The sequence below is a fragment of the Manis javanica genome, chromosome 6, assembly GCF_040802235.1.
Source record: "Manis javanica isolate MJ-LG chromosome 6, MJ_LKY, whole genome shotgun sequence".
Taxonomy (NCBI): domain Eukaryota; kingdom Metazoa; phylum Chordata; class Mammalia; order Pholidota; family Manidae; genus Manis; species Manis javanica.
Window position 1 is genome coordinate 88,307,910 of NC_133161.1, and position 8,422 is coordinate 88,316,331.

Below are 8,422 nucleotides of genomic sequence, written 5' to 3' on the forward strand. Positions count from 1 at the left end.
CTCTCTCTCCCAGGAATAAAGAAAGCATGCTAATCCCCGCTTCACATCTCTAACTGGTACTGGCTTTAGCACCTTCCTCAACTGGGCAGAACCGACCTGAAGGTTGGTAGGGCGGTAATTGTCCTGGGGGCACATTTGACTCTTTCGGAAAGCCATGCAGACAGACAAGGGGCCAAGTCTATTGTTCCAAAGTTGCCAGCAGCCTTGGATGGCCTTTGGGCTCTGTGATCCCGGTGATCAGAGGTGTAAAGGTTTCTAAACAATCCAAGGTCTTTGATATGGTTGCCAACACCTGCACTTTCCGCTCTGGGAACAATGCCCCGAGGGCCACCTAAGTGAGGAAGTGTCTGCCGGTTGTGGGTGGGAACAGACCCTGCGAGGGTAAGGGCCAGAAGGACAGAGGAGTCTTTCTTATCCTGGCTGCCTGCCCTTGTCCCTCTGATACATGCTGACATCCCCACCCTTTTGCACTTTCAAACCTGTACTTGTCTTACTCCCATGGTCTGCTCTTGGCCAAAGCAAACACACATCCCTGTTCCTCCCTTCCCAGGAGCTGTCTCAGCACTTGTAGGGAAGGATTTCCTTTGCACTTATTCAGAACTTGGCCCTGGCTGTGTCCTTATTTCCCCACCCCGCTGCAGTCGCTTTTTTCAGAAAATGCAAGGGTGAGTGATCTCTCTTGTTGTGGCGCAGGGAGTCACAACCCCGAAGTTCCCCAGTGATTAGGACCTTCTGAAGAACTGGGGCATCAAATTCATCGACAAAGTCCTATGTGGGGACACCCCCAGAAAGGAGGGTATCTGGGCTAATTTGACAGCTGTTTTGGAGGAGTGCAGGTGGTTTCCAATAGGCAAAATGCTTTTCCACTTCCTGTTCTTTGCTGTTTTGTTGTTTTTCCGGCGTTAAACCGCCGAGTTTCGGAATCAGATGAAACTTAAGAGTGAAGTCCTGCCACAGGTCTCCATCAACCTGTAATCTGATGACTAAACTAGATTTCATGACGCCACAGGACAGGCTTTGGCAATGGTAGGACTCTGCTCTGAATCAGGCTTGTAACACTGGGCCTGGATCTCTTTGAGATTTTTCTTCCTCACGCTGTGCATTTTTTCCGGGAAAGTATCCGCATGACTTCACTGCAGCCTCCACAACTCCCTAGGAAGATAAGGGGGTTTTCTTTCTCTGTGGTCGGGCCCTGATGAGTAAGCGAGGAGGTTCTGCAAAGCTGCTGGCCAGGGAGAGCTCCTGCATCGACAGTCTACTGGCAGATGGGCTGTCACCACTCTCAGAAACGGAAGTGTGGGCGTCTGTTATGTTGCTGCAGCAACCAAGGGCCCCTGAACAGCAAACCTCAGAAGGCGGGGCCCACTGAGTGGGGGAGGGAGATTCCAGCACCTTGTGCCCCCCAGGGACTGGGTCTAGCTCACTCAGCGGAATAGTCAGCATCCAAAAGTCCTCAATGACGCAGAAGAAGCCGCAGGAAACAGTCAACGATAGTCATCATTGACTCATAGTCCCAGAACGTTCCAGCAGGAATGAGCTGCAAAGAGCAGACAGTTGGACCCCTCCGTTACTGACAAAGGAAGGGGAAGTCAGAAAGTACTTGATCAGGCTCCTACTGCGAGTGAGTGGCAAAGCCAGAACCACCAGCCTTATGTAGCTTTAAGAGTTTGCAAACACTCTCACATGCTTTATTTCCTTTGATCCTGAACTGAACTCCTTTAAAGGAAAGATCAAATCAAGGCTGCTTGTTTTCCTCATCTAGGAAAAGAGTGCTTTTCTAATGAAATTCTTATTAGGACTAAATCAGTCATTAGTTTTGATATTCAAGAGGATATAATACAGGGCACTGCTTGTTCTCTACAAAGTTCTGCATGGTTAAGGCATGAGCAAAAAGAAATCAGATGGGATCAAAATCGCAGCTTTGTCACTGATCAATTTTATATTGGAGTCAGTGGTTGATATTTGAGGGTACCCTGAATTAGAGAGGGTAGGCCCACAGGCTGGGGCAGGCCTCCCAATTGGTAACTGTCCCTGTAAACCATGCATTCTGGGAGAATAGCTATAGCATGCTCTGGAGGGGGCTGCTATCAAGAGGAAGAAAAGAGGGGCTGAGCTATGTATTGGGGTTCCTCCCTGCCCTTAGCACGGAGAAGTTGCTTCTCTTACCCCTCCCAGCTTCGTGTTGTCCTTCACCCTCTCCTAGAAAGGCGTGAGTCAAGGAGTAGGGAAGGTCAGAAATATGCTGGAGAGCTTCCTCCAAGCAGGAGGAAATAGCAGGCCATGAGGAAAAAATTTTTGCATGCTAATAAATATGTGTCAAACACTTAGTACTTGGTACAAGAATAAGTTCTCAGTAAAAGTTAGTTGTTATGATTATACTTACTGATGTGACTTTTCTAATTGCATCTGCCCTTATTAGCTGTGTGACCTCAGGCATATCAAAGCCACGCTGAGCATCAGTGTCCCCCTCTGTAATAATAGTAATAGCACCTACCCTATATTGGGGGGTTACATGATTTAATTGTAAAGGCTTAGTGTGATGTCTGGAACATAGGAATATTCAATAAATGGTGACTATTGCTATTATAAAAAGGACTTGGGAGTCCAGAGAAATATAAATGCAAAATTAAGCCTGAGACATGACTATTTAGAAGAGGCATGTAAAGGAAAGGTTGGTTTCTATCCATCTGAATTAGAGGAACTGCTTCTACTAGTCCTACCATCTGGACACCTGAGGGTGAAGCCCTGAGGGTATGGCCAAACCCTTTGGGCCTTTTCCCTTCGCTTTTCATAAAATGAGGAGAAACACTTGGTCGGGTGTTCACCTTGGGAAGATGATGATGTTCTTGAGGAAATAAATGAGAACTAAGTGCTGTTTTATGTGTGGACCAAAATGGCTTAAGCCAGTCACAGAATCTAAGAGTCACTGAGCTACACGTGAGTAGATACTGAGGTTGTCTTACTGCTTTGTCTTTATCATGTAGGATGGTGTCTGGCACATAACACACATTTATTAAGTATTTGCTGAATAAGTAAGTGAATGGAGCAGACTGTTCTCCACACCAGAGATGGGGAGATGGTGCCTAAGAGGATGTGCCCTGATTCCTTTTCTAGAGCTAAGTGTTTGGTTTGCTGAACCAGAAGCATACCTATAATCTCTGCTTGGTGTCTTGCTTAGGGGAGAAGGTAGGGAGGAGGAAGTAACCCATGGAATTATAGATGGTTGATTTCTTTTCCTTCAAAAGCCCAATGGGTATTATTTTTGAATATAGGAGCTTGAGTTATTCATGCTAAATATTTCTTATGCACAGTGAGGTAAGAAAGAGTGAAAGATGTAGTATCTCAGCAATCAGTATAAACTATAGAAATGGTCCACTTTGAGACAAGGATGGATGTGGGACCCCAGGAGATTTAATCAGATTTATCCTAAAGTCTCAGACACCCAGAGAAGCTACAAGCATATTTTATATAATAATGAAGGACTGGAAACAACACAAATGTCCATCTATTGTGGACATCTACACAATGGAGGATTATGCAGTTGTGAAAAAGAAAGATAAGTCACTCTGTGGATTCATTTGATTTCTGGAGTATGTTGTTAAATGAAAAAGCCAGGTGCAGAATGGAGTGTAGAGAATGCTATCAACATCTGAGAAAGGGAAATCTAACTGCTTATATGCATTTGCCCTTTTTTAAAATGGAAAGATAAACCAAACACTCATAAAAATGGTTAACTGTAGGAGATGAGGGACAGAGTGACAGGGAGAGATAAAAGCTAGACTTGACTTCTCTAAATGTACTTTATTTTGTAGATTGGACTTTGGAACAGGCATATGTTTTAAATAATTATAGAACAAAGTTTAGTAAAGATGGGTTTAAAAAGACATTCTTAAAAACTGAAAACAAATGAATCTCATTCTATATTGAATTAGTGGCTTAACTATACAGAAAGGAATTATTTTTAGTAACTTTAAAATAGAGTAAACCAACTATATCCTTACTATGATATATCCTACAGGTAAAAAGGAACTCTGTATTAGTTTGCTGGGGCTACTATAATAAAGTACCACAGGCTGCAAGGCTTACACAACAGAAATTTATTTCCTCAGGATTCTGGAAGTCTAAGATCAAGGAGTTGGCAGGGTTGGTGTCCTCTGGGGCCTCTCTCCTTGACATGGCTGTCTTCTCCCTGTGTCTTCACCTGTTCTTCCCTCTGTGTCTGTGCCCTAATGTCCCCTTCTTATGACAGCAATCAAACAAGATTAGAGCCCACCCTAATGACTTCATTTAACCTTAATTACCTCTTTGAAGACCTTAGCTCCAAATACAGTCACATTGTGAGGCACTTCAACATATTAACTTGGGGGAACATGGTTCAGCCCAAAACAAACTGTAAAGAAATTTAAAACTATTTATACATTGTAGCAGTAATGTTGGTACTGTGTGTGTGTGTGTGTGTGTGTGTGTGTGTGTGTGTGTGTGTGTGTGTGTGTGTGTATGTGTATGGTTTGAGTGTTGGCTCCAGCTAAGGCCCCAGACACCATGAAGCAGAGGTAAGTTTCCCTTCCCAAATTCCTGACCCATAAAATCAATTTAATTACATTTAATAATTCCATTTAATAAAAATCACTAGCAAAACTGAAAATCAGTTTAAGCTGCTGAGATTGGGGATAATTTGTTATGCAACAACAGTAACCAGAAGAGAAGCATTTTGTCTTCCCCCCTTAAAAGGCTGGAGGAGGTGGGTGCTGAATCTTATCCAGCCCCTAGATATAATCCCATCTACCAGTTTGCAGGATTAAGGAATGTGTAGAGGAACGTGACACCACAGAAACACAATCAGAGGAGTCTCGGTTGTGGAAATTTCTGCAGGACAAATGATCTGGCTTTTTCAACAAAAAAAGCTGCAAGAAGAGAAAAAGAGAAGGGGAATTTTCAGGTTAAAAGACTTGAGAGACAGATCAGCCATGCAAACCCTACATGTGGGCTTCGGTTGGATCCTGATTCAGATCTGTTCTCCATACCAGTGATGGGAAGATGGTATAAACCCTACATGTGGGCTTGCAAAGCAACAAAATTATTTATGATGCAATTGGGAAAACCAGATATCTGACTGAGTATCTGATGGTATTAAAATTATGGTTGATGTTTTTAAGTTTGATAATAGTGTGATTATGTTTTGTTTTAAGGGTCTTCCTCTTAAATAGATAAATGCTAAAGGATATGGATGAACTGATGTAATATATAAGTTTTTTGTTAAAATAATCATGTGTGTTGTGGCAGTCAGGAGTAGGGAAGGGAAATATAGATTGGTCATGAGTTGATTGGTTAAGCAGGCTGTTGAGTGCATGGAAGCTTATTTTACTCCTTTCCCTAATTTTGTGTGTTTGAAAGTGTCCATAATAAAAAGAGTTGCAGTTTGGTTTTTATTTTTGTTTTTGAGCAGCATATTTTAGCCCCCAAAACATTTGAAGGTTTGATTCACTTAACAAGCATTTTATTCACCATTTATTGAGCAGCAGGTGAGCTCACCAACATTAAAGGTCACCAGTTGAGCTTTTAAAAAATACTCAGTATCAGAAGCCTTGTCACAGATTCAGTAGGTCTGAGCTGGGTTCTGGCATCTGACTTTTCACATAGCTTCCTGGTCATTCTCTCAGGCATCCTAGATGAGAACCACTGACCAACTGATAAATGGCCAGTCCATTAGGGGTGGCCATGCCTGGTAGAACAAGCAACCTGAACATTGAATCTCCATCCCACAGTTTCTACTTTCTAATCTTGATTTGGATTTATTTTGCTTTTGTAGATCAAAGATTGACTACTGAAAAACCTCCTCACTCTGGGTCCTGGCACCCAACCCTCTTTCCTGGGCAGACCCTAATTCATCCAATTATCATAACTTCCCACATCTGAACATGATCACTATTTTGTACTCATCTGAGTTAATCCAACGTATGTATATCCATATTATTTTCTTTGGCTGAAGCACTTCAGAAAGCAGCAGGAAGCAGTGAAATAAGCTAGGCAGAGAAAAACAAATACCAAATGATTTCACTCATTTGTGGAGTATAAAAACAAAGTGAAACAGAAGGAACAAAAAAAGCACTGGACTCAAAGACACAGGACTAGTGGTTACCAAAGGGGATGGGTTGGGGAGGGTGGGTGGGGAGGGGGAGAAGGGGAATAAGGGCATTATAATTCACAATCACAACATAGGTCACTGAGATAGTAGTACAGCACGGAGAATACAATTAATGACTCTATAACATCCTACTACATTGTTAAACAGTGACAACAATGGAGGGGATGAGGACTTGATAATATGAGTGAATGTTGAACCACTGTTTTGTGTGTGTGAAACCATCATAAGATTGTATATCGATGATACTTTAATAAAAAAAAAAAAAAGAAAGCAGCATGAAGTTTTTTGGTTTTGATTTCTGTTTTCTTCCCAGGAGAAAAAAACTCTTATTCAATGCCACACTTGAGTATTTTCTTTCCTGATCTCTTAACTTCATTTAACATCTTTGTACTCACCCAAGAAAAAGAAAATTTTCTAGACCATTTCAAGGGATTACACACATAGTTGTTTATTATTGTAAGACTGTAACTTTGCTTTCATTCACTAAAACATGCAGTGCATCAATTTTAAAAAAAGAAGAAAAGAAAAAAGAAAATGTACAGTGCATTTCATGGGATTGATTTCTAAAACATTTTTGGGTGTTGGACTGAGTTTAAAGGTGTTACAACTAACTATTGATTACTTGCAAGCTGACTTTAAATTTGTTGAAAACTTTGCTTTACCCCCCTTGTCTCACCATTGCATGGCAGTGAGTGGCTTTCCTCCTTCAAACCACTAGTCTAAAATGATCGTGTGCCCTGCCCCCTGTGTGCCAGACACAATGAATGAAAGCATAAGAGGAAAATACACATTGCCTATCTTGAAGATTAAACTGCAGATGGGGAGACAAAAGACAATTCCAAGAGATTATAAAATGAAAATATAAGGCAGTACATACAGAAATGACCATGTTCCAAATTTTTCCTAGTCTGCCAGCTTAACTGACTGGATAAACTGAGTGACTGGTTTTCTTCATCTCCCTTTGACCAAGCATGGACTATCAGAGAAGGCAATCTGGCATTTTCTCAGAGACCTGTGAAATAATCTGAACTTTGTATATATTTGCAGGAAAAAGAAAGGAACAGTCATGGTTTCCTTTCACTGGAGCTTCTGCACAAAGCTTAGGCATCACTGGAGTCCTTTACTGAGAAAGATGCCCAGCAGTGCTTTGGAACCAGGCGTGTGGAGGCCATTCTCCGCCCTCCTCCCCTTCTCTCACTGCAGTCTTTGCTGCTATGTAAACTCAGCTGCTCTCTTCTGTACCCTCTACAATCTAAAGTCTACCATCACCAATTCAGGTCCTTGATTCAAACCTCGTGTACTGGACAAAGGACCCTTAAACTTTTATGTACATTTCCTCTTAAGCAAACCCATACCCCAGGGCCCAGAGAGAGAAAGACAGCTGCCTATTTTGCTTTTTCTGTTTTAAATAGCTAGCTTATCTCACCATTTCAAAGCACTGACTTTCATTCTTAGCACATTCTTTCGCATGATATGCCAAGTGCAAAGCACTGTAAGCTAGCAAGATCTGGATCCTCAATTTGGGGCTAGGCTCTTATGTTGTGATTCCCCAAAGTGCACATTTGATTTCACACACTCTGTACCCTTCTCTTATTCAATTAAGACATAGAATAAAATAAAATGCCTATTTCATACTCACCAAATTCTCCTTCAGAAGAGAATAGCAAGTGGGAAGGAAGTTAATTTCCCAAGTAACACTTCTTTTTGAAGGTATCATCAATACACACTCTTATGAAGATTTCACATGAAAAATGTGGTTACTGCATTCACCCATATTATCAAGTCCCCCCCACACCCCGTTGCAGTCACTGTCCATCAGTGTAGTAAGATGCCACAGAGTCACACTACTTGTCTTCTCTGTGCTACACTGTCTTCCGCATGATCCTCCCCACACCATGTGTACTAATCATAATACCTCTCAATCCCCTTCTCCCTCCTTCCCCAACCACCCTCCCCTACCCCTCCCCTTTGGTAACTGCTAGTCCCTTCTTGGAGTCTGTGAGTCTGCTGCTGTTTTGTTCCTTCAGTTTTGCTTCATTGTTATACCCCGCAAGTGAGGGAAATCATTAGGTGTTTGCTTTCTCAGCCTGGCTTATTTTATTGAGCATAATACCCTCTAGCTCCATCCATGTTTGCAATGGCAGGATTTGTTTTCTTCATATGGCTGAATAATATTCCATTGTGTATATGTACCACATCTTCTTTATCCATTCATCTACTGATGGACACTTAGGTTGCTTCCATATCTTGGCTATTATAAATAGTGCTGCAATAAAC